Source organism: Hemicordylus capensis, chromosome 6 (genome assembly GCF_027244095.1).
Source record: "Hemicordylus capensis ecotype Gifberg chromosome 6, rHemCap1.1.pri, whole genome shotgun sequence".
Lineage (NCBI taxonomy): Eukaryota > Metazoa > Chordata > Lepidosauria > Squamata > Cordylidae > Hemicordylus > Hemicordylus capensis.
Genome location: NC_069662.1, coordinates 105,258,455 through 105,285,442, shown reverse-complemented (window position 1 = coordinate 105,285,442; position 26,988 = coordinate 105,258,455). Strand labels below are relative to the sequence as shown.

Here is a 26,988-nt window from a genome sequence, read left to right as displayed (position 1 = left end):
TTTGGAGTTCTTTGAGAGTGTCAGCAGGTGTGTGGATAAAGGTGATCCAATTGACATAGTATACCTGGTCTTTCAAAAAGCTTTTTACAAAGTTCCTTTTTGACAAAGAGAAAACATAGCAGTCATGAGATAATGGAACAGGTTCATGCGTGGATTGATAACTGATTGAGGGACAGAAAACAGAGGGTAAGTCTAAATGGACAGTTCTCGGAATTGAGGGAGGTAAGAAGTGGGGTTCCACAAGGTTCTGTACTGGGACCAATGCTCTTTAATTTATTCATAAATGATCTTCAAGTTGGGGTAAGCAGTAAGGTGACCAAATCTGCAGATGACGCCAAACTATTTAGGGTAGTGAAATCCACAACAGATTGTGAGGAGCTCCAAAAGGATCTCTCCAAACTGAGTGAGTGGGTGACCAAATGGCAAATGTGGTTCAATCTTGGCAAGCGTACAGTGATACATATGGGGCAAGAAACCTCAACTTTACATTTAAGCTGATGAGATCTGAGCTGTTGGTGACTGACCAGGAGAGGGATCTTGGGGTTGTGGTGGACAGCTCGTTGAAAGTGTCGACTCAATGTGCGGCAGCTGTGGAAAAGGCCAATTTCATGCTTGGAATCATTAGGAAGGGAACTGAAAATTTACTCTCTATAAATGTGTGTGTAAGAAGTCTTAAAATGATTCAGAAGGCATCTGATGTAATGCCATGTACAGGAGAACCTTGTTACTCGTGGAGGTTCTGTTCCTTGCCTACTGCTGTAAGTAATGGAACTGTGATTAACAAGGCATTATGTCTATGGGGAAAGTGGGGTTAGGTTCAAGGGTGGCGGGAAAAAGCAAAAAAAGCAGCCCCAAATGGCCCAGAACATTGAAAAAACTTACAGTGGCATGCTCTGTGGGTCCCACATGTGCCCAGGAATGCCCCACAAAAGAGGAAATGGCTCAAAAACCAGTGAAAAATCATGGTGGAAAGTCCTTTTTTAAAAAAGAAAGAAATTAGCCACAAAATAGCTCCTTTAGACAAAATGGAGGGCGGAAGTGATCTCTGTGGTCACTTCCAGCACTCTAGGAACCACGGGTACGTGGGTTTTAACCCTATTCTATCTGCAGATACTGGAAACTGATTTCAATTAGACACCCTGTGGATACACAGAACTGTGAATAGCAGTTCCTTGAATAATGAGGTTCTCCTGTACCGAGAATGCCTTTCATTTAATGTTATTTAATTAGTAGCATTAATAAATACAATTCCAGACAATTTCCATTTCCATAGATTGTACCTTAAAAATGGATTCTTACGAGATGGTCTCAAATGCATCATTGTTATCATGTTGTTTTAGCTTAATTTTTATGTTTCCCAGAAATAATGCTAGGAGATGGGAGGGAGAGAGACAGAGAGAGCAATCCATGTGTGAGTGTCTTACAAATGTGCATATTTATTCTTTTTAATTTATGGCAAAAATTCAAAGAGTCAGCTATTTGGGCATGCAAAACATTTTAAGGTAGCTAAAGAACACTTCTGAATATTTCCTTTAATTGGAACGTTTCTGCTGTTCTCAGCTCTTCTGTGTTGTTTAAGCAAAGTTTTCCCACAATTCTTATTTTGGGTTGTTTATCTCATCCTTCCTGGGCACACTGGCATTTCCTGACAAAATCTATAGTTCAGGACAACTGCTGTTTCCTCTGCTAACACACCCCAAAACATTCATAGCACTCTCAGGATCATGCTAGCATTTATGTTTCAGTTCAATGTATTTCATTCCCACCCCCCAAGAAGGTTCTCCTTTAATTTCTCCCAGATTCGATTTTTAGATTCCAGGGCTCAGTATATACTAGCAAACCCTTAGCCTCCTTTCTAAAGGAAGGTTATTCACCACCCCCTCCGCGCCCCCGCCCCCCGCCAGACACACTGTATTTTTAACAGTTATGTGGCAGAAAGAAATTCAACAGGTGAAGCTCAAATTTCTGCCTTTCACCTAGCACATAAACAGAATCAAGGTGGCAGCCTTAGGTACAAGTTAAGAACACAGCAACAGCTGGTATTCTTGTAAGAAAATGGGTATTTGTAGCTATTAAATTAAATATCCAGTTGTTAAAATATGTTACACTGCATTTGTTGGGGCTGTGGGAGCATCTTTCAATTGTCTCAGCTCTCATTTGATCTGAGCAAAACTGTTTTCCTAAATTGAGGCTAGTTGTTCATGCTTGTATGTACACTGTAATAACTGTAGACCTAGGCTGCATCATGGTAATGAACCCCTTATAGACTCCAAGACCCACACATCGAGCCTTTGCTTGTGCGGATTAAACTCTTATCAGCCAGATTGTTCAAATATCTTGTTTACATCTGAATGGAATTGGAGAGATGCAGCAGGTGGCAGGCTATATGTTTCAGCTTGAGAAATAAACACAAGATTCAAACAACTCATTCCTGGGTTTCTGTTGATATTTAAGGCAGCAGCCCAAATTGCTTGGTAGGCCCTAAGCAGAGGCATAGCTATAGTTGAAGAGCAGGGGACTGCAAATGTACCTGGGACTAGGGATGTGCACGAACCTGTTTGGAGGGCCTTTTACAACCTCTGAACAAGTTCGAACATCGGTGGGGGGAGTTCAAGGCTGGTGTGTGCCACTTTAAGGGCAGGGGGTGCACTTACCCCTCCTCCCGTCCCCCCAGCGCTCGTTGCCATAAAAGCCTTTGGGGCGGCAGTGTACCTCCCTGCAGCCCCTTCCCCCTCTTCGGCCGGAAGTACCAGCTGCACGTGTGCACATCACACATGTGTGTGTGTATGTCAGATGGGCAGGCACACGACAGGCGCATGCGCACCTGGTACTTCCAGCCACTTCCGGCCAAAGAGGGGGAAGGGGCGGCAGGAAATTACACTGCCGCCCAGAAGGCTTTTATGAGCAACAAGCGCTGGCAGGGGGAAGGGTAAGGACACCCTCCTCCCCCCTTAAAGTGGCACCACCCACTCCCTCGAGCCACCCCTGCCTGGTTCTGTGCACATCCCTACCTGGGACCCTGAGGGAGAGAGGGCCCACCAGCTGAGAGATGGTTTGCTCTTCACTCAATGCCCCCACCTTTCCGAAGAAAAAGGCTGGGAAATGTGGGACAGGAACTCATCTTCATTGGTTGTCCTAGGGTCCACTCCAACCTTGCTGTGCCCCTGCTCGAAAACTGTTTTTTGTTTTTTAATGTAGTAGGGGTACCAAGCTGAACCCAGCAATTGACTCTGGGAACTCAGAAACAATGAGAGAGTCATGCTTCCCTCCTTGCGGCTTCTACTGTCTCTTTGGTCAGTTGTTTTACTGCCCAGTAGATGGGTAAGCAAATGGACCATCGGAACACCAGTGTTGTTGCAACACAATAGGGGTGTGCACGAAACCATGGAGCTGCGGTCCGGCACTCGCCTGGGCGGCTCCTTTAAGGACAGGCGAGAGTTTACTTACCCCTCCCATCGCTTTCCCTCCTCCAGCGTGTGAATTCTCTGTAGTAATTGGGGCGGCAGGATACCTCCCTGCCGCCCCTTCCCCTGCTTGACTGCAAAAGGCTGCAAAAAGCCTTTTGCAGGTGCGCAGGTCGCGCATGCACTTCACGTCTCCGTGACATGCGTGTGTGTGTGTGGCTGCGTGCTCACGTCACGACCTGCGCATGCACAAAAGGCTTTTTGCAGCCTTTTGCAGTCAAGTGGGGGAAGGGGCGGCAGGGAGGTATCCTGCCGTCCCAATTACTACAGAGAATTTACGTGCTGGAGGAGGGAAAGCGGCGGGAGGGGTAAGTAAACCCTCCCCTGCCCTTAAAGGAGCCCCCCGCCCCAATCCCTTCAAACTCTGAACTACTCATGTCCGGACCGGTCCGGAGGCCAGTAGAATGGCCTCCAGACCGGTCCGGGCACATCACTGCAACACAACCTCTTGCTGTCCCTGGGCTGTCTGCTCCCCTTTTTTACTTTTCCAAGCTGGACAGGCACCATCATGAGAGAATGAGGACCCGGCAGGTGGCTGGGCATCAAGAGGGTGGGGCATGGAAAATGGCCCTAGTGCTGAGAGGAGTGCCCATTCCTGGTGCTGCTGTGACCACCAGCATCCAGTATGGAATATTTGGCAACATGTGATATATCTTTCTGTTGTGGATTCATGGATTGTGGGTCGACACTGTTTATTCTATGCTCTTATTTGATTAAAAATATTTGATTATTATGAAGATCGAGGGCTAGATTATAATTTTTGGTTCTTCCTCCACTGGCAATAAACATTACTAGCTGGGCCTGGTGCCGAGCATCTGCACCTCCAGCCGGCCCAACCACCACCGCTGTTCTCCCCCACACACACGCCGGCAAACGCGTCTGCTCCCCCACCCCCACCAGCTTCTCGCCCCCCTCCCCATGTTTTCTGATGGGCTGGCTGGCCGGCCCACTTCTTCTCCCTCTCTCCCCACGCTGTATGGCATTCTCTCCCATCCCTTGTTTCCCATCCCATTACTATCTCCCAGGCAGCTGCTCTCATGAGAACTGCCATGCATGGGATTAGCAACGGGTACACCTAGGAGAAATAAATGTATAGATAGGCTCATTCACATAATCATCATATGGGTAGGAGGAGCGCCCAGCCAGGGCAGGAGAGCTGGGCACACTCCTGTTTGGTGGTCATGTAAACCCAAACAAGGTACAAGGACAGGAGAGTCATTATGCGGGAGGCAGTTAGGACAGCTTCTTCCCAATCTTGGTAACATGCTCAGTAGAGAATTTGGGTAGAATGCCCAAATGCCCGTCATACCCAGTTCCTGACTCCCACATGATCACTTTCCTGTCCTCCTACTTTGTGGTTTGGGTTTACGCAACCATCAATTGGGAGGTTTGGTGGTTGGCTGGCTCTCCTACCCTGGCTGGGCACTCCTCCTACCCAGATGAGGAACATGTGAACAAGCCTTATTGAAACTGATAAGAGGGGGGAAGGTGTGGTGTTATTATGGAAAATATGGAGGGAGTGGGTGAGAGAGTCTTTTGACATTTGAAATCTCAAGCTGGCCAATGACTTTTTGTCATGAGTAAATGTTGAACATTGAGGGTTCTACTTTTTTTTAAATGAGGAGAAATGTGAAACCCTAAAAATTCAAAGTTTACTTATACAGAAAATCCTGAATCTATTGGCTTGAAATCTTGCAGGCATAATGCTCTCAAAAGGAGTTAAAATCCCTGCTGTATTCATCCCATTCCACCTGCAGGCAAACTACAGTATTAAACAGTATTTAAACAGGTTTAAACAGTATTCCTACACACAAACGCCTGCCTGTATTTACTTGCAATGTTGCAGGCATAATAACCTTAGAAGGGCTTCTATTCCCTGCTCTTCATATCCCACTGCTGCATAACAAAAATGAATTATAAGGCTTTCCCCAGCAAACACATAAAAGTATTTTTTCAGGAAGCCCCTTTACCTGTTTACTTGAAGTTTTACAAGCTTCATTTCCACTTAAGGGGCTACCAACCCTGTTGTTTTCATCCTATTCTGTGAAGAACCAAAGACATTATAGGCAAAAACCCTTCCTAGTTTTTAGTGATTCTCCCCATTATATGGGAGAAATAACCCAAATCTGAATAGTGAATCAAAAAATTGTTTACACAGGCCCAGTTTTTAGGAATCCTGCAGACTTGTCGCTTAATGCACTGAAAGAGTTCCACTGGACCTGTGCTGCCAAACATTTATTCATTTTCTTAACTGAATACATACCTGTATGCAGAAGGGCAGATTACTGCATCTTCTTACATTGAGGCCACCCTGTGCCATGAACATATCAACAATAGACCTGAAAAATTAACTGTTACAAAGAAGTAACTCTCATAATTGAGAAACCTTAAAAAAGAAAAGAAAAGCCTGCATTCAAGTATTTTGTCCACAATTAAAAACCAACTTACTATTCATTAAGCTTTTGCAAAGTAGGACTCATTAATGCATGAACTTACTTAAGCAGGCCCCATGCTGTGCAATGCATAATGTTGCCATATCCCTTGAGATAGTCTCAGACTTAAGAAAAACTCACCATCTTTGTTCTGCCTGATATTTGCATATAGTACGTTCTGTGTAGCTACGCTTTTTTCTGTCTTATTTACATCTAGCTCATTTAGTGGAAATTATTTTGACAGTTGTTTTTTTTAAAAGGTTTCCAGTTCCTTAAGTGCAGCATTCCTTGCTTCAGTGAAAGCGTTTGTTCAGTTTTACAATGGATAAATTCATATTTTTACAAAACCTATAGCTAGCTTCTTTATCTTCAGATCACAAACACACATTATGGGGGTGGAGGTGCTGTATTCTGTCTTCAGTCCTTTTTGTTTTGTTAATTAGAAGTTTGTCCTAGTGAGGATTCCGTAGAGAGTGTTGGGGGTGGAGTCAGAAAGGAAAGGGAGGGAAGAGGAGGAGAAAAATGGAATTGTATCTGAATAAAGCTTATTTAAACAAACATAAGTTTGCTTTGCGTTTATGAGGGAAACAGCTATAAAACATTTGGCAACGAGATTTTGAACCAGCTGTGTGTGTGAGCCTCCAAAGCTTGCTTATTCCTGAATTGCTGCATTCTAATACCGCTGCGGCTGATTGTTTCTCCAGCTTCCTGATCTGCACAACCCTTGAAGGGACTTTCCCCTCATCAATCCTGGACTCTGTTGTTCACTGGATGGCTACTGCAGCAGCATGGCTCAAATCCCGCCATCATTTTTTCTTCTGCTCCAGCCCACGAGAACCTGCTCTTCCGTGGAAACAGTGGCGGTCCTATTTCTGCAATTACCCATTCACTTGTACAGACCCGTGATTTTACTCCTGCAAAGCAGACGGCTATATTGCTTCACTTCCTGGGCCCTGAAGGCCAAAGAATATATAATCATTTGCTGTTTCCTACAAACTTGGAGGCAGGGGCACACCTAGGCAATTTGGGTGCCTGGACCTGAAGGGCTTCGGAGGGCCCTCTGTGAGTTAAAGTAAAACAGTTAAAGGTTGTTTTAAAAGTTAAACCTGCATTTCTCAAAGGCCTCTCGTGGAGGGCCTCCCCAGAAGCATGCTGCCACTGCCCCGCAATGCTGAACCGTGGCACCAAAAGGGGGGGGCCTCCAAAGGCCCAGGCGCCATGTGCACGGCTGGGGGTGGGGTGTCATGGGCTTGCAACACTCTAACTGCGCAAGTGCAGGAGCACCTCGCAGCTCTCAAGGGCCGCTGCAATGAAGAGTCAGGCCCAGCGGCAGCTCCTACTCCGCCTGCTGCCGCCGCCACTATAGGGGTGGGGGAGGCCTGCTTGGCTCACACACACACAACCCGGCCCTGCACATGGCAGCTAGAATTATTGACGTTTTCGGTGCCATGGTTCGGTGCCACAGAGCAAAGGGGGAGCGGGTGTGGGCTGGGATGGCGGCAGGACCCTAGACCTTGGAGGCCATGGAACAGGGCCCGGTCTGGGGGTAAGAGAGCCTGTGCTTGGAGGGGGATGCCAGCCCTTATGAAGCTGCTCTTCAAGCCTTAGATGATCATTACAACCCTATTTTGAATGTGACCGTTGAACATTACAAGTTCTATTCTAGATCCCAACTGTGTCTGGTGGATCTATTGATCGATATGCCACAGCATTACGTGCCTTAAGTGTAATCTGTGAGTTTGCATGCTTAATTGATCGGGGATCAAATTGTTATGAAACCAAACTGCTTGAAAAAGGCCTTGTTCTTGAGTTCTAATCCCTTCTCCATGGAAGTGGCTGGGCCTCACTTCCCCATCCTTTCTTCATGAAAAATAGAGCAGATACCCCCAAACCTTCCCACTCTCTTCCTCTGGGCATACTTGTAAGCACCCAGAGGGTATCTAGACACCCCCCGCTTCCCCTCATCTTGGTGGGTGTGTAGTGTTGGTGGAGGGCTGGACACAGGCATGGGTCTCTCCAGCCTTTCAGAACTCCTGCTTCTTGGTCCGCTCTCCTTCCATATGCAGATCTGCAAGTGCAAGGATGTATAGGAAAGGCAACACACACACACACACCCAGTCATCAAACAATGCTGGAGAGTGGGGTGCAGGGGCGTAACAAGGCTGGAGTGGGCCCAGAGACAAAATTTTTAAATGGGCCCCTCGCTGATACACACACACTTCACAATATATAGTCATGTGACTTGCCTCATGTGAATTGCCTCTGGGGGGGCTCGAGGCATGGGGGCCCCCAGGCAGCCGCCTCCCCTTGCCTAATAGTAGTTACGCCCCTGGTGGGGTGGCCTTTCCAGGCCGCTGTAAAGGGTACACCTGAACACATGGACATGCAGGCAGGAAGGGAGCACAGAATCACGGCAGCGCGTCCATGGTCCCCAGGACTATGGGACCCGGGGAACCATCCCCGTGAGCCAGAAACCATCCTCCCTCACAAGAGCTTATGGGCGCTCTCATGAGGGAGGTGTTAGGTGGAGAAGAGGATATATTACCCTCTTCAATCAGCTAGGCTTTTCCTGGACACATTACTTCTGACCTCTCCTCTCTGAAGGTCCCTCTCACGAACTGTCTGGGGGTGTCTTTGTGGCCTAACTCTCATGCCCAGCCACTGAGCAATGGGGCTGTTGGTTTCCTTGTAGAAGCATCTCAGCTGACCCAAGACTGTCCTCAGTGACCTTTCCTGCTTATGAGCTAGTCTCTGTGGGCATGAACCCTCAAAACTGGAAAAATAATACTTGGCTGCTCCAGAATCCCTTCTCGGGGGTCTGCCTTTCAGACCCTGCCCGTGGCATTCCCCCATAAACCATTTGCATGGACAATGCGGTAGTGGGCGTACCCTTCCAGCCATTCAAAACTCTTGGTCTAGGGCCACCGTTGTGGCATATGTATGTAGATCTTGAGGCATGGTGATTCCCAGGAGTATAGAGCCCTGGTTTCCAGCCACCCTGAGACAGCTGCTTCGCATGTTGGGGGCCACGGGTAGGGTGCACATTTCCCCACTGGCAGGTGGATTGGCAAGGCACAGGATTTGACAATGGCTTGGCAGCACTTGCCCAAATGCCTGTCCTCGCAGCTTTCGTCCATGGAGCATCCTCCCTCACTCCCCCTGGTCTGCCACTCTTGTGAGAGAGTGATCCGTGCAGTAATGGGCAAATCCATCGCACTCCGAACCACAGTGGCTTCACCAGCGGACTGTCCTGCTCATGTGTAAGATTCAGGGAGCAAACATCCCCCCTTCCCCACCTTCTCTGTGTGAAAGACAGAACCTGGCTGCTCCAGGATCCCTTCCAGGGGTCTGCCCTTCAGACCCTGCTAACAGCACCCCCACGCAAACAATTATCATGGATGGTGTGGGCACTGGTCTGCGGAGTGGAACCTTCCAGCCATTCGAAACTCCTGGGCCAGGGCCGGCATTGTGGCATATGTAGATCTCCGCAGTGATTCCCAAGAGTAGAGAGCCCTGGGATGGCTGCATCACCCTTTGAGGGCTGTAGGTAGGGGTCCCACATTGGCAGATGGGTTGGTGGGGTGCAGGGTTTGCCAGTGGCCCGGTGGTAGTTGCCAGGGCCAGGAAAGCACTTTCTCAAGGGCCTGGCCCCACAGCTTTCCTGCATAGAGCATCTTCCCTTGCTCCCCCTAGTCTTCCACTCTCGTGAGAGAGCAATCCATGGGTAATGAGCTGGCGTTCCATTGTACATAGAGAGCACCACCTCATGCAACAGGAGTACCATCTCATACATTTGGCATCCATGACCATCAGATGGTTCTTCTCATGAGTGAGACTTAGGGAGCAAATTCCCAGGGAAGGGGCTGGGCCCCCTTCCCGACCCTTTCTGTGTGAAACTTGGCTGCTTCAGCTTGCCTGCTTGGGCCTGCCTTTGGGCTTCCCTCTCCTGGTGCCGTGAAGGGGTGGCCTGCTTGTGCTGCCACTTGGGGTGTTTGTGATTGTGGACACGCATGACTGCTGCCCCCAAGTGGCTGAGCAGCTTGACAGGCTGGCCAGCGTGGGATGGGGCATGTTGGTGTCCCTGTAACCTGGCAACTCCATAGCTGCACGGCTGACAGGAGAGGCATGGCTGATTTTCTGAGCAGCTGCCAGCAAGAAGTGCTGAAAGCATAGAGCAGCTGCGTCCTTGGGTGGGTCTGCACTGCTGCCTCTATGACTGGAGTTTGGAAATGGGCACTTCACTGTGATTATGGGTGAGTCTGTCTTCGGGCGTAACAGTTTGACAGCAAAACCGTGGTTGTTGGCGGTGAACTTTAGGGAAAACCTCAGGTTCCAAATGGACTTTGGGGGGGGGGGACTGCTGTTAACGTTATACCCTTAACAGTGGTTTGCACGTTCAGGTCACAACCTACAGTTACAACCTCTGCCAGCTTTTACTGAAGTTAAAGTGTACGTGTGAACTGGGCCAATGAGTGCTTTGCACACAGGCTGCCAGGGGGAGCTATCATTCTCACCTGCCCTTCACCCAGCAAACCCCACACTGCCACTGGTTGCCTGCTGCCCACCCGCTATTGGCCTCTGCAGTGCCCCCTCCTGCTCACTGCCCCTGTTGCCACCAATGGCCTGCCATTATACCACTGCAACATGGTATAATGATGTCACCACCCTGGGTCCCTGCTGGCAGGGGCGGAGCCACCATTGGGCAAACGGGTTCAAAGAACCCAGGCCGTGCCCAATCAGGGGCCATGCCTCACAGCCCCAACACGCCCCCCACGTCTGACATCAGATGCGGGGATGCTGGTTTAGCTCCTGAGCGGGGGCCATGTGGCCCCCGTTCAGAAATTAAATGGCCGCTGCATTCACGGCACAGCCAGGAGCGGCTCTTCCCTGCCTTTAAGGCAGGGAAGAGCCGCTCCTGGCTGTGCTGCAAATGCAGCGCCAGCTCCAGTCTAGCTCCCGAAGGGGCCGCACAGCCCCTTCGGGAGTTAAATGGCCGGCACTGTGAATGCAGTGCCGGCCGGACTCCAACTCCCAAATGGAGCTGTGCGGTTCCATTCAGGAGCCAGACCACACACCCCGTCTGATGTCAGACGCTGGGGGCGTGGCTAGCCCTCATGTCTGATTTCAGACGCTGGGGACAGGGTGAGTGGGGCTGCCACCGCGGCCGCACACGAACTGGTGGCGGTCAGGCTCTGCCCCTGGTCCCTGGCACTTGGTATCATTGGGATGGGCTCATTCCAGGGTTATGATATGATTATACTGTGCCACTAATATTGTATAGGATTGCGATGATAGTGATCGAGTGGTTCCTTATCACTTCCATGAATTGTTTGTGAATTGTAATTTGGTGCTCTTTCTGTTTAAATAACATTCATTCCAGTTTTGCATATGTGAGAAGAACAATGATATCTTTAAATCATAAGCTGGCTTAAATAGTGTGTTTTTTTTCCATATCGAAGAAACTAGATCATTGTCTTCTAAATGGATGAATGCTATGTCAAAGATTTGGAGCTATATTTTTTTAAATATATATATAGTACAACAGTATTTGCTTTGTCTTTTTCGCTTTGAATGGACTCTCTCAGAAGCAATTAATATTAGATTTTACCACTGGTTGACCATCTGCTAAATCAAACACATTCCATACCATTTACACTTTATTCAAATGTTGAGTGAAGCTACAGGCTTAACTGAGAGAAAAAGCAGATATATCTTTGATTAAAAGCAAAGGTCGCCAATGACTGGATTTTAAAATGTATTTTGAATTGAAACTAAAAACCTAAACTCTTTGTAAAGTATTAGAATGGATGATCTAAGACTGCAGTATATTTCATATTGCCCACTGCATTTGCAGTTACTTTATTGCCAAATCCCTGCTGTTCTGCTGTTTCTAGATCTTTGTATAGCCTGGTGCTTGGTGTCAAAAATGATAGGTATTTGCTTAATGAGAACTGATGAGAAAGTCTCTTATGGTAAGATGTTAAACTGCTCTTACTGTTCAGACATTTCTGCTAATGTTTAAACAAAATCTATCCTCCTGTTATGTAAATCCATTGGATCTAGTCCTGCCTCATGGGGCAGCAAAGAACAAATCTTTGTCCTCTTCTACGTGACAGACTTTCAAGATTTGAAGAATGCTTGTTCCTCCTCAGTTTCCTCTCCTCTCCAGTTCTTTCATCCTTTCCTCAAAAGGGCTTGTTTTCCAGACCCCTAACTATCTTCACTGTTCTCCTCTGAACTCATACAAATTTGTCTACCTCTACATTCTTCTTAAAATGCAGTGCCCAGGACAGGATGCAGAATTTCAAATGAGGTCTGACTAGTGCAAAACTAGAACTATTATCCACTGACTACTAATGCTTGACTAACAAGCAGAAGGTTCCCAGTTCAAATCCCCACTGGTACTATATCAGGCAGCAGCGATATAGGAAAATGCATCTCATACTGCGTGGGAGGAGGCAATGGTAAACTCCTCCTGTATACTCCCAAAGAAAACCACAGGGCTCTGTGAGCACCAGGAGGTAAACTCCTCCTGTATACTCCCAAATAAAACCACAGGGCTCTGTGAGCACCAGGAGTCAAAACTGACTTGATGGCACACTTTACACATGTATAATAGATAAAATAGAACTATTACTTATGATTTGGAAACCTATGGCACAGTTTTTCTAGAGTAAAGTTGGGGGCACAGTCAAGAAGATCCATATGTATATCAAAATAGATATGGGTACGCATCTTCCTTGCAAACTGTGGGATAGCCCAATCAATATTCACACCACCCCATCTTTTGCCCATTAAGTCAGGACTCAGGGGGTCTGCGCTTTCTGGTCTATAGTAGTGTTTCAAGAATTCTTCCATGCCAGTCAGTTGTCATGTTGGCTGCATCAGGGAATCACAGTGCTTCCATCCTTCCTTCCTTCCTTAGAATGCTGACTGTCAGACTCCCAGCAAATGAGGTGGGCTCCTGGCCCTTCTTGAACTCCAGAATGACTGGGTAGGCACAGACAAGGTCAGCTTCAGGAACAGCCAGGGGAGAAGGTGAGTGTGTCACTTGAGTTGCCCTTCTCCTAACTTGCTGCATTCAGTCAGTTCCCACTCCCAGCTCCCATACTCAGAAGCAGTCCCTCATTATCCCCTGCCGTGTTTTTAAATGCCCCAGTGCAGAGTTGACAGGGCTTAAAGCCTACTTCCAGCCCCGCCCCCTTCCTGACCTTGCTTCCTGTTTTCTTCCCCACCCAACCTAGCTGTCTCCCCGGAGCTGTTCCTTGCAGCTCTCCCTGCCTTGTTCTCTCAACCCCACTGGGACCTGACCAGTCTTCTCACCACTGCCATCCCCTGAAGGGAACAGAAACCCCAAAGGAGGAATGCCATACTTCCTGTGTTCCTCTTCTGGACTGCACAGGGCCATGCAGGTAATCAGGTAACATGGCATCCCTACAATAACATTACCTATATATTGTCAGAGAGATGGAGACATGACGTGGAACCTCCCTACTCCAAGGTCCACAGAGTGGCCAGTGGTCAATGATGACTTGATTTCCAAAGGTATGATTCACACAGCACACTAGTGTACCCAGTGCACTGTTGGGAATTACTATCCTAGATTATTGACCCTTCAATTACCAATGGGCATCCATTTTGAAAGATCTCAGTCTTTATAGTATAATTTTAAAAATAACCTGCAAATGAGTGTTTTTGTATATGCATGGACTCCAGTATAGGAGTAAGAAACAAGTGTTTTAGTGTGATGCAGTTTCTAATGAGTTGCACTAAAAGAGCAATTTAGCTTGAAACTTTCACTTTGATTAAGGTGGAATAGTATAGCCACACAACAGTCTCACAGAAATCCATCATGTTTTTGCCAGTTCTGGTTTCCTTTTATTCATGTAGAAATTGGGGTCTCCCCCCCTCAGAGCTGCACAAACATCTTCATTTCTCAAATATTGCAAATGGGCTGTCAAGCAGCCCCAGAAAAGTAATCACGCTGATTCAAGGTTTCATAATGCTTTTGAATTAGGGAAGATTTCTGCAGCTGGCCTGATTCTTTTAGAGGTCCAAGTCTAAAGGGTTAATCAGTGCTCTGATCTTACATGTAAACTCTTGAAACTAATACCGGAACTAGAAGTTATGATACCAATATGGCTGCCAGCAAAAAAGCAGCCTCATGTCTGGTTTCCCTCTCCTCCTCTACATCTAGTTTTCTTGTTCATATCCTAAGGTCACAGCACTGTGTGTTTCGAAGATCAGAAAAAGCAAAGATTTTCTATTACTTCTGTTTGCTTTTCAGTTTCATCATGTACATGCTTAGGGAGGAAAAATCAATTGAAGCTTAAGGAGGTAGGCTACTAAATATTATTATTATTATTATTAGTAGTAGTAGTAGTAGTAGTAGCAGTAGTTAATTTTGATTTAGTAATTGATTAAAAACTATGGATGTTGTCTTCTGTGAATGGTGTTTAAAATTATAACTCACTTCCTGGCCTAATGATTGTTTATTAGCATTGGGTGGTTTGAACGTATATTGTTCAGTAGGCTATTTCCTGCACTAGCTTAAAAAAAGAAAAAAGACCCAAAACTTTAAAGTGCCTTTTTCCACATTTCAGATGTAATGGATTTTTCATTCCTACCTCTTAAAAACATATCCAAGGTCAAATGTTGAAACAGCACACAATTTGCTTAAAGTAATTGGCTGAATTGAGGCAGCTGCCAGCTATGAGCTCAGTCATATAGTCATTCATATAACTAGGCACAGCACAAAGCTAAGATTCCAGATTTTCCACAGTTGCCCCAATGCAGAGCTTAATTATCCCACTTTATCTCTGCTGCGATGCTAAAGTTTCACAAAACCAGGCCTCGGTTGCTATATTCACTTTCCTTCATCCACTATCTTCTTCCCTCTTGCAGAATGACTCTCATTTCACAACCCAGAGAAAATTTGTTCATTGGCTGCAATCCCAGGAAAGTTATTTGGTACTTCATTATACTCTGCAACTAATTAGATCGATAGGCTTACAAGTGCCTATGCAACATTAACTGGAAGTATAGAACCATGTCCAAAGATTCTCGCAATTCTACCATCTCTGTAGTGGAAAATTTGCACAGTCACCGCTATTGGCTGAGTAGAACATGTGGTAAGGTAAAGTCTATCTGAACTAGTGCCTGGAGGTGGTGGGACACTGCACTCCAGCACATTTCTGTTTCTGGACCTGTGATTACTAGCTTGTAACAGCTACTACAGTCACCATGAGAGGCGCAATGGGGAAATGCTTGACTAACAAACAGAAGGTTGCCAGTTTGAATCCCTGCTGGTACTATATTGGCCACCAGCGATATAGGAAGATGCTGAAAGGCATCCTCTCATACCGTGAGGCAGGAGGCAATGGTAACCCTTTCCTGTATTCTACCAAAAGAAAACCATAGGGCTCTGTGGGTGCCAGGAGTCGAAATCAACTTGATGGCACACTTTACCTTTAACAGCTACTACAACAACAACCACCTTTATATGGCTGTCAACAAAAACAACAACTTACTTTATATGGCTGGCCCATAACAATTTTTTCCCCTCAGCAGCTTACAAAATAAAACAATGAAACCACTGTGAAATAAAATTACACAATTAAAAACACATGAAAACAAACATGGCATAAGCAGAGGCCAACTGAGCAGCGGGGATGAGACAGCCTCCCCACGGGATGCCAGATCAGGCACCCCACAAAGCATTCCAGGTACTGGCAGCAGGTAGGTTTGCTGCCGGTTAAAGAGCTATTTCCCCGTCCTCACTGCCACTGCCCGCCGCCGCCCCCCAAAGTGGCACTCATCAGCCACTACTGACCACTTTTGCTTGAAGATGAGTGTTCACATGATTGAATACACCTCTATGCAAACAATAACAAAAAACCCATCCATATATAATATGTGATGCCCTAGCTTAGCCTTCTCCTTCACATGCTAGCTTTCTACACGTAGGATTTTTTTTTTTTAGGAGAATGTTCCTCCATGTGAGTCATCACCTAAAGTCTGAAATGGTGCAGCTCTTTAAGCACCTTAGTGAACACTAGGTTTAATTCTCATCTCCCAATAATCTAGCCTGGTGCTGTAGTGAGAAATGTCATTTCTATTTCTATTTAATATAGTGCTATGCTAAATGCTGTGTGGAAACTCCATTTTAATTCCACTTGTAGCTAATTGTAGAAAAGCGATGCCTTGGCATACTGTTAAAGGGCTGTAGCTAGTTCAGTGGTGAGCCAGAATAAGATAAGATAATAAATAAATAACATAATAAATCTTATTTATTTATTATTTCTCTGTGTAAACTGCTCTGAGCCATTTTTGGAAGTTCAGTATAGAAATAGAATAAATAAATAAATAAATAAATAAATAATAAAGTCCAGCTTTTGCATCCATAGAGTTTTCACAGGGAAAACCATTGTCCGAACGATTCTAATCTTCGTAGGTTTAGACACATCACAGCATCTAAATATCCTTTCCAAGGCCTTCATTGCAACCCTACCAAGTGCTAGTCTGTGGCGTATTTCTTGACTGTTAGATCTTTTACTGTTGATGCAGTAAAGGCAGAAGCTATCTTCCACTTCAATGTCTTCATTGTCAGTTCTGAAACATAATTTTAATCGCATTAAAAACAATACAAGCATCTTAAAACTCTAAAAAAATTTAACCAAAAGCCTGATGAAACTGGTGCGTCTTAAGTGCTGCCTAAGATGTTCAAGCTCTTATTCTGGTGGGAAATGCATTCCAAAGCCTTGGAATGGCTATTTAAAAAGCCTGATCTTGAGTTGTCACCAGACAAGCTGGTGGCAACATTAGACAGGTTTCCCTAGATGATTCTAGTATGTCATCGGGCTCATGGAGAAGAAGGCATTCTGTTCTCCATGAGCCTTCCATAGAAGACAAACTAGTTAAGAAAAGGGGTTCCCTCTGACATAAAACCACATATTTGTTAGGAGTGTCTGTTAGGAGTAACTCCCTTTTTTCAGCCCAAACTACATGCTTATGGCATGTAGTATCTCAGGCAGTATCAGAACCTTTCAAGTCCACAGTGGCATTACCAAAGAGAAAAAGACATTTTGCAATTGAATGTAAGAGCAGGTTTGGCATCAGTGCCCCTCTCCCATTTTTGATACAAAAGGGCTGATCAGGTCTTTGATTAAATAAAATGACTTGGGGAGACCCTGGGAGTAAAATTAATGACAGCTAATTTTACAGCCAGGAGACTCACTAGGAGGCGCATCTCCCAAAACATTATTGCTACCACAGCCATTTCAGTCGTTATTATTGAATACATTACTTTTCTGTGTTAATGTTCATGCAAGTGAGTTTAGTCTTTCAAATTCCCCATTAATGGTTTGGTTTACTAGCATTACAATTACAGATCTAATCTATTGATTCCCCAAATGAGATTGTATATTTGATTGCTTTTTATGTTGGATATTTTTATGTTGAGCCACCTAATGGCGCAGCAGGGAAATGACTTGATTAGCAAGCCAGAGGTTGCTGGTTTGAATCCCTGCTGGTATGTTTCCCAGACTATGGGAAACACCTATACTGGGCAGCAGCGATATAGGAAGATGATGAAAGACATCATCTCATACTGCACAAGAGATAGCAATTGTAAGCACCTCCTCTATTCTACCAAAGACAACCACAGGGCTCTGTGGTCACCAGGAGTCGACATCGACTCAACGGCACACTTTACCTTTATTTTTATGTTGGATATTTTTGATTGCTTTTAATGTTGGATATGTTGGATATTTTGCATTGGAATCTTTCTATTTGTGTCATTCCCACATCTGCACACAGGTTTGCTCTTGCTGCAAAGTTCCCATAGTATACACAAGTCCTGCCCTACCTGTTGTAACATGGTAGTACTCCATTACGCTAATAAATTATCAATATGAGCTGTGGGTCATTCAGCATATATTTCCAACATAGCTTTCCAAGTATTCCTAGTGCTAATCATGAACGTTTTGGGAGGAACTGAGAGTTTTTGTTTACTGTAGGCTTTCAAGTCTCTCCAAACACGGGACATTAAATCTATTATAGAAACAAAAGAGCTAGCACTTTTAAAGATCCATTATTGTTATATGGCATGAACTTATTAAAAAAAACAGTTATGCAAATGCCTTAGAAAGGTTGCTGAGCAAATAATTGCTGCTCTGTACATGCTAAAGTAACCCTGGGTTGTCTGTGCTGTTATGAATTTTTCTGATTTATACTGGCTATTAAAGAGCATTTAAAAATCTCCAACTAGGCAAAAGTGTGTGAGAACTAGAGGGGTGGCTCATACTCTGAAGGACGCCTTTATGAGAAAATCCCATCTCTACTTGACAGCTGCTCTGTGCCTTCTGTGATACAATTCCAAAATATTTCAAGTTGTAAATTGGCTGCACCATTTTAATTGCAAAATGGGCCTTTTCTAATCTGCCATGATTCTCATCCCTGAGGAATTTGCTCATTTCTCTGGTAGAATGTTACATCTTTGTTGGACTGAAGAATTGCTTTATTACTCTGTGGGCTGAGGAAACTTCTCGTGAAACAAAGCTATGTTTTCATTTCTGTAGTGCTGCATATGCAAAAAGTTGCTGATACACGAAAAAAATATGTAGCCTTTTGCCATTTTCCAGACCCCTAGGGAATGCACTGTAAAAAGGGACCGTGGTGGGTGGGGAGGACACTTGCTCAATTACTTTGATAAGAGTTCTTTTCAGTTGCACAAAGCTCCAGTTTTGCAGTTTGATGAATACGTTGTTAGGCATATGTATAAATATCACTGTTGCCTTGACAGGACTGTTGAAAACAATACTACTATTGTTTTAATGCTTTGAAATATTTTTTCCCCACTGAGCATATTAAATACCAACCCCCACAAATCCGACACGTTGCTTTGTTTTCTCAGTCTTTCGCCCCTTTTCTGGATACAGTGGTCAGGCAACCATATGGCACAAATATAGAAGCAAAAGAGGTATTTTCTCCAGTTGCATTGTGTCCATGAGCTCATTGAAATGAACACAACATCCTGTACATACCTGCTGTACGGCTGTATATGGTTTGAAGCACAGCCAGATAATCCATGAGGTCCATGATATGGCTACCCACAGCACTTGCTTGCCATGGATGTCCGATCTGCACTGGCCCAAACCATGTGACAGCAACACTGTCAAGTCTGTGGATGAGAAAACCCACACCCACCTTTCATAGGTGCTGTGCCAGAATGAGTCTGACGGACAGTGGGGCAGAGGAGTGATTCTATTCCGTGATGACTCAAGCCGCCCTGGTGTCTAAGACAGTGGAGCAAGGCGGAACTGCTCTCTTCCCCAGAAGCATGCAGTGGGCACCCCCTTACTAAGGATGTGCATGGAACCAGTTCAGCACTCCTTTTCTGGAACACCGAATCAGTTTGAAGGTCCGGTGTTTGAGCCTGTTAGGAGGGCAGGGGTCACTTTAAGGGACAGGCAAGGTGCTTCCTACCTGCAAATCCCTGCCCCACTGCTTTTTCCCTGCCGGTGCTCTCCTAAACAGTGTGGGCACGGGGCTGCAGCGTTCCTGCTTGCAGCCCCATTCAGTGTTGCCATGCACATGGCCGATGCGTGTGTGCGTGTGTGGGATGGGCAGGTAGGAATAACCTTCCCTGTCCCTTAAAGTGACCCCCCACTCTCCTGGGACTGTACAGACTGGTTCCGTGCACATCCCTACCCCTAACTCCTTGTATTTTTCTTTTCAGTGTCTGTTGCTCCTACTCCTTTGTTGCTCTTTCCTTTTTAAAGAAGTGTGGAGAAGAAGAATGTTGGCATAGAGCATCTCCCAGGAGGTACTCTAGGCTACCACTCTTCTCCTCTGCACTTAATTTCATTTTTAAAATTCAGTCAAGAGCAGAAGGGGGAGCAGCAGTGTTCAGCGTATCACCTGTGGTGGTGGCACTGGCTGGAAATGGAGGTGGCTGACAGGTAAACAGTGGGCACAGAGTGCCCACCCTCACCATTTCAGTAGTTTTCCCAATACTCCACCTTCATCAGCCTCATAAACAGGCCACTGATTTGGCATTACCAACCACCGCACTCTTTTGGCCCCAAGACCCTTTTAAAAAATCTGAATCCATTTGGATTCAGATTCAGAAAATTCAGGTACAAATCTAATCTGGGGTAATTCGGGGTGGGTGGGGTTAGATTCAGACCCAAAACAAATTGATTTGTGAAGGATTTGTTTCAATTTAGGTACAAATCAAAATTTAAAAAATCAATTTGTGCACACCCCTATTAAAGAGTGAATGTCCCAGCATCGCCCAAAGAGTATCATGTTGAGTGGGATATGAGCCGAAGTCTCCCTGCTCTTAGTCTAACACCCTAATCATAACACCACATTATATATGGTGTACACCTTAAGTGGTGCAGTGGGGAAATGCTTGACTAACAAGCAGAAGGTTGCTGGTTTGAATCCCCACTGGTATGTTTCCCAGACTATGGGAAACACCTATATCGGGCAGCAGCAATATAGGAAGATGCTGAGGAGGAAATGGTAAACCCCTCCTGTATTCTACCAAAGAAAACCACAGGGCTCTTTTGGCACCAAGAGTCGAAATTGACTTGATGGCACATTTTATCTTACCTTACATCTTCAGAAGCACTATTCTATTTCATATGCTGTAGGCAAGTGAACATCATGTCACATGTTCTAGGCATTGAGAACATGTTCTTGGGAAAAGAACATGGAGCAAATTTTGCCTTGCCACATTCCTCCTCTCTCTTTTGGGATAATTATTATGTGGGATAATTCTCACATTACTGGGTTTCAGGAGACCTCTGATACGTTGAAAAGCGGAGGAAATAGCTAGGTATCTGCATACACTGCAGGTGTTATGAAGTCCGGCCTTTCTGCAGTACTGCTTATAAGCTCTGTGCTTGATTTGCTCTAACTGTGCTCTTTTATATGCTTTGAATATTTATGGTTCATTGCAGGACCCAAAATGGTGAACTTTAAAATGCATCATTGCCCATGACTTCCTGCTGACAGTGAAGGAGTGAGCTACATCAACAGCCTCGTAGAAAGGGCAGTTTTTTAGTCAAATACTACTTATCCAAACAAAGCCACGGAGGTCTATGTATAAACAGCTGTGCAAGGCAGTTGACTGCACTCAGCATATTTCAAATGTCATGGCTGAGAACCCTGGAGAGTGGATCCTAGTGCCAATCTGGCCTCATCCCTGTTGCATCTAGGACTCCTTTTTAATGCTTCCAAATGATGCCTTTCTTGGCGGGGGGCGGGGAGAATCAACACTTTGTACCTAAATAACTATGCATTAGATTCTATTTTAACCTAAGAATATTTATTTATTTACTTACTTACATTTATATCCTACTCTTCCTCCAAGGAACCCAGAGTGGTGCATGTGGTTGTGTTTATCCTCACAACAACTCGGTGAGGGGGATTAGGCTGAGAGATAAGCTACTGGCCCAGAGCTACCCAGTGAGTTTCATGGCTGAGTGGGAATTTGAACTTGAGACTCCCCAGTCCTGTTCCAACACTCTAACCACTACATCACACAGGCTGAATATGGTTATATTAAATACACAAATGCATATAAAAGAGAGTTTATTAAGGGTGTGCACTCATTTCAAAGTGAATGAAAAATTGAACTATACTGAGCTGATTTGGTTCATTTTTTAGCCTACTTTCCAGTAGGCTTATGAGATCAGCCGGCATTCTGTGTGTGTCTCTCTGTGTGTGTGTCCCACTATTTACAACACCTGGACCAATATGAACCAAACTGGGTACAGTTGTAGGGACACCTGTATAGTATAGTTTGTGATGATGTCATCCACTCCAATTCAAGTTGGCGGCCATGTGAACATCTGAAGTGCAAGTGGGCTAATTTGTGGACTATCTAACCAATTTAAACCAAATTAGGTACAGTTGCACTGAGTGACACACAGGGACACCTCAACAGCATAGTTTGTGGCGATTTCATCAACACCGATTCAAGATGGCGAACGTGTAAATTTTTGAGGTGCAAGTGGGCTAACTTGTGAACCACTTAACCGATTTCAACCAAATTTGCTACAGCTGTAGGGACACTTCAATGGCATAGTTTGTGATGATGTCATCCACCCTAATCCAAGATGGCGGATGCATGAACATTTGAGGCATAAGTGGGCTAACCTGTGGACTATCTAACTGATTTGAACCAAATTAGGTACAGTTGTCGTGAGTGGCACACAGAGACACCTCAGTGGTGTTGTGTGGTGGTGATGTCATCAGTGGTGGTGATGTCATCCACCCTGATTCAAGATGGCAGAACCATAAACTTTTGAGGCGCAAATGAGCTAACTTGTGAACCGCCTTAACTGATTTGAATGAAATTTGCTATAGCTGTAGGGACATATAGGGACACCTCAATGGTGAAGAATGTGATGATTTCATCCACCCCAGTTCAAGAAGGCGGACATGTAAACTTTTGAGGCACAAGTGCACTAACCTGTGTACAGTCTAACCGATTTGAACCAAATTTGCTACAGCTGTATGGGCACATAGGAATGCCCCAATGGTGTAGTTTTTGATGATGTCATCCACCCCGATCCAAGATGGTGGACATGTGAACTTTTGAGGCACAACTTGAGGACTTTCTAACCAATTTGAACCAAATATGGTACAGCTGTAGTGAGTGACACACAGAGACACCTCAATGGTATAGTTTGTAATGATGTCATCTGCCCTGATCCAAGATGGCAGATGCATGAACATTTGAGGTGCAAGAGATCTAACTTGTGGGCCTCATTTGAACCAAATGTAGTCCAGTTGTAGAGATTGTAAAAGCAGAGTAGGCTGATTGCTTCTTACTAGAACAACTTGTCATTTCTGCTAACTTGGCAAAGAGGCACCTTTTAACGTGGTGAGTCTCTTTATTTAGCAGGGGGAGAGTAACTGGCCCTATCGGCCCCCAGCACAGTACCTCCAGTGACTGTTGCTGGTGTCTGTCTTATGTTTCTTTTTAGACTGTGAGCCCTTTGGGGACAGGGCTCCATCTTATTTATTTCTTATTTCTCTGTGTAAACCGCCCTGAGCCATTTTTGGAAGGGTGGTATAGAAATTGAATGACTGACTGACTGACTGACTGACTGAATGAATGAATGAATGAATGAATTTCTTACAAGAGCGCTGAATGAGTCTGAATGACTTGTGGATGGGTTCATTTTTGTGACTCATTCAGGATGGCCTTGCCTTTCCACTAGCAGCATAGCTCTTCTTAGCAGCATCCAGAACCAAGGACTATTTCATACAATTAAATAAGCATGCATAAGATTGGACTTCATTTTGCCTGAAGTCCCTTCAGTCATTACAGCAATGCTTACAGAATGATCCAATGCCCATTGACTCAACTCTGTTGGGTACAATGGAGCTTCCTACTGTGTTGGCCCTATCCAACCCCAGCACAGCACATCTCCCTGGCTGTTGCTGATGTCTACCTTATACTTATTTTAGACTGTGAGCCCTTTGGAGACAGGGAACCATCTTATTTATTTATTTTTCATTTTTCTATGTAAATCATTTATTTATTTATTTACTTACTTACTTACATTTATAACCCGCTCTTCCTCCGAGGAGCTCAGAGCTTAATTTTTATCCTCAAAACAACCTGTGAGGTAGGTTAGGCTGAGAGATACATGACTGATCCAGAGTCACCCAAACTTTGGTTGAAATGCAGTGTGTAGGATGGTTGTCTTAGGATGGTAGACTTAGGAAAGCAGAGTCCCCTCACTTCTCACTTGTTCCACCTGCCCATTCTGCTTCTTCTTGAGGCTTTTTTTCTGTCCTGTCTTGTTCTTTGAGTGCCATGCTCAAAAACCTGTGACTTACCACGCTGGTGCTGTCTTTGCTTCAAACACACATTCTCTCTCTCTCTCTCTCTCTCTCTCTCTCTTCAAGACTGCTTTTTATGATTGTTTCCTACATGGAGATAACCTCTGTGCAAAGAAAAACACACACATGTGCACAGCCTTCTGGGAAAATCACATTGGTGTCGTAATTATACATGTTTGGAAGCCATACCTCATAAAGGTTTGATGTTATACTTTTCTTTTCATCTTGCTTACTGTGGGCAGAACTGTCAGGGTATATACTTCTTTGGACATGTGTTTTGCCATCTTTTTCTTATATGCTGATTGGGAATGAGGTTTAAAAGTAGTTAGGGAGTTTTTTCCCTTAAAAAAAATAAGTTGGCAATTGGCAAAGGAGTATTCATAAAAATAATTGCAAGTACAATGTGTATTGCTAGAACAGTCTTGAGTAGTTCCTGCAGTAAATTACATTCAACCCTACTGTTTCATCTTCGATGGTCTCAGCAGGGATAACTGAAAATGCAAATTTAAATTGCTGCTGAGCGCTCATAGATTTTCCCTTGCAATCAGGAAGATACTCAAAGATCTTCGAATAGTTTTCTTTCTCTTTTACCACTTAGAGATTTAAACATTCTTCCCTCCAACTAGCTGAAGTGATTTAAGGCTCTAATGGGTTTTTTGTTTTTAAATCTTCATCAGCAGTTCCTTACACATGACCAGGTTTTCCTGTTTTAACATGCTTCATGCTTTAAAAAAGAGAGAGAGAATGAAGAAGAGGTTGAAGCCAACCTTATTTTAAATACACATACTTATTTTGGTATATAAGCCTCAAGTCTGTGGTGGCTGCATTTTCATAGTTCACAAAACAGATGATCGTCTTGAGCATGTTTTAACTGTGCCTGTACAATGAGGACGAAAATTAACCTGAATACATTATTCCCACCATAGTCTATAGCAGTGTTCTTTACTGCAAGTGTTGTGCTTTGCCCGATGCTGTGGGTCTCCTCTAAGGGAAACCGAGCCCTGTCAAGTCGTAGAGCCATCTTGGAAAGCACGCACAGAATGCTAAGAAGTATAGTTCTTCCCAGTGCTGCTTTCCCCATACATCTCTGCGTCTTCACGGACATTGCTGGGGCTTGCCAGAGCTCCATTTGTCTTAAAGGTCTCCCTAGCACTGGGGAAAGCAGAGGTCAGAGCAATGAGAAATGGCTCTCACAATGAATGGTGTTTTGTTTTGTTTTGCCAAAGTGACCTCTGCCTGAAAAATAGTGAAGATCACTGGTCTATAAGCCTTTATGTATTCTCTTTAAGGAAGCAAAACAAGGTCCTTATGTTGAAAGTAAAATGTGACTAAAGTTCAAAGAGAATTCTGTTGAGAATTATTTAATCAGTCAAATCCAAGGGCTAAGTGGATTTACAGCTTCAGAGAACCTACAGAATGTAATGATGGTCTAGGCTGTGGGGTAAAACACAATATTCTATGGCAATATTGTGAAGAAAGCAATGTGATAACCATTTCAGCAGCTATGACTTCCCCACTGGAAGAAACATAGTGCCCATTTCCTGGACACCTTGGGCATGAACTGAGCATGCAGTATTAGAGGACAACAGTCTGGCCCACCAGTGAGGTGCAATGAGGCAACCACCTCAGGTAAGAAGGTTGTAAAGATGGCAGTGGATGCCCTTCATCCAGTTCTGCCACCCACCTCACTGGCTGCCTCACCAGACAGCCTAATTAATAGCCAACTTAATAGACACCCAACTTAATAGTTGCAGTAACAGCGACCAATTACTCCTTTTCGTCTTTTTGAAAAGGCAGACATGTGGAATGGAACAGCAGGAAATGTGCATTCCACACGGGATCTACAGACTAAAGGTTGTATTTATAAATATATACAGACATAAGTAGATAGGAAGTTGGACAAGGAGGAGCAATAGGAGCAGTAGCCTCTATCTCCACTTTCAGTGGGCGGGTAAGGAGATACGGGGGTGCAGGGAAGGTTGGGGATGTGAGAGGAAAGATTGCTGTGGGAACGGGTGGAGAAATCGGGTGTGTAGTAAGGAGACTGGTAGTGCAAGGTGCATAGAACACAGTGTGAGGACAGAAACAGCAACTCATTATGCCACCTGAGTTGCTGGAAGGGCTTAGACCAGGCCTGGAGATCAACCAGTTCTTCGACTTATGATCAAGAGTAAGGCCCTAACAGTTGAATAGTACCAGGGGCGTAACTAGGTTAGAGTGGGCCCTGAGACAAGATTCTTAAATGGGCCCCCCCGCCGAGAAATTTTTTAATAATAATAATAATTAATAATAATAATTCAATTTCTATACTGCCCTTCCAAAAATGGCTCAGGGTGGTTTACAAAGAGAAAAAGGTGCCTCTTTGCCCAGTTAGCGGGGGGCTTTTATTCTCACATTTCTGTCCTCATTCAAAACATACAAAAAACAGATGTACAAAATTGAGCAAATGAGAAGACACTAGAAACACTAATTATTAAAATGGGCCCCTTGCTGCAGATTAGCAAAGGAGACTTTCAACCATGCAGGGTGAGCCTATGTTTGTTTTCTCAGAATTCTGAACCAATTCAGTAAAGTTTGATTCCAGGAGGTTTTTCACAAGAGGCTTTTAAAGCCCTTTAACACACATCTCCTCTGGAATGGAGGTGCTGCATTCACATGTTGGCCAGATTTACCCTAAGGGGAAAAAATATAAAAACACAACACATGCGTCACAGTTCTCACTCACGTCTCAGTTCTCACTCAGACCTGGGTTGCAAAACAACTTGAACATAAGTGTATTTATGAATGAATGAATGAATGAATGAATTAATTAATTAATACATAAATAAATCTGTTCCAGAAGTTTTTGTAATTTCCTGCCATGAAACAAGCCACTTATAGGACTTTTTAGAGGGTTTTTTTTAAGCCAGCAAATTTTCCAATCAGTTTTAAATTAAATATTCAGAGACTTCTCAGTCCCCCCCCACCCATCAAAGCCCTATGGCAAGCAGATCCCTATATAGGGGGTGGGGGGAGTGTAACCACAAAAAGGAATTCATATTCTACCTGGCAAAGGCTGAGCTGTCTGGCCTGGGAAGAGGGTCTGCTGCAGAGAGCTGTAGTGGCCACTCTGACTGCCAGCCTTCTTCCTGGGGCTTGCCAGCCTACTCGAATTCAGGCTTCACTGAGGCCTACACGGAGGCCTCCCTGGAAGCCCCGCCCACCCGCCGATCAGCTGAGAGGCG

At 44.8% G+C, this 26,988-nt stretch overlaps 3 long non-coding RNA genes across 4 annotated transcripts; 1 reads left to right on the top strand and 2 right to left on the bottom strand.

Annotated features, from left to right (window-relative positions):
• LOC128330379 (uncharacterized) lies at window positions 1-6,905 on the bottom strand. Its single transcript, XR_008310063.1, has 4 exons — window positions 6,038-6,905; window positions 5,435-5,505; window positions 1,281-1,369; window positions 1-95 (listed from the first exon to the last, which is right to left on the bottom strand). It is a non-coding gene; the product is annotated as an uncharacterized LOC128330379 (long non-coding RNA).
• Window positions 6,398-14,874, top strand: LOC128330380 (uncharacterized). The gene is made up of 4 exons (XR_008310064.1): window positions 6,398-6,958; window positions 12,822-12,934; window positions 14,184-14,233; window positions 14,801-14,874. It is a non-coding gene; the product is annotated as an uncharacterized LOC128330380 (long non-coding RNA).
• Window positions 13,747-26,988, bottom strand: LOC128330377 (uncharacterized). 2 transcript variants are annotated; one of them, XR_008310061.1, is made up of 3 exons: window positions 26,810-26,988; window positions 18,940-26,437; window positions 13,747-16,507 (listed from the first exon to the last, which is right to left on the bottom strand). It is a non-coding gene; the product is annotated as an uncharacterized LOC128330377 (long non-coding RNA). The 2 variants fall into 2 exon arrangements; XR_008310060.1 differs by having other exon boundaries at window positions 18,940-26,988.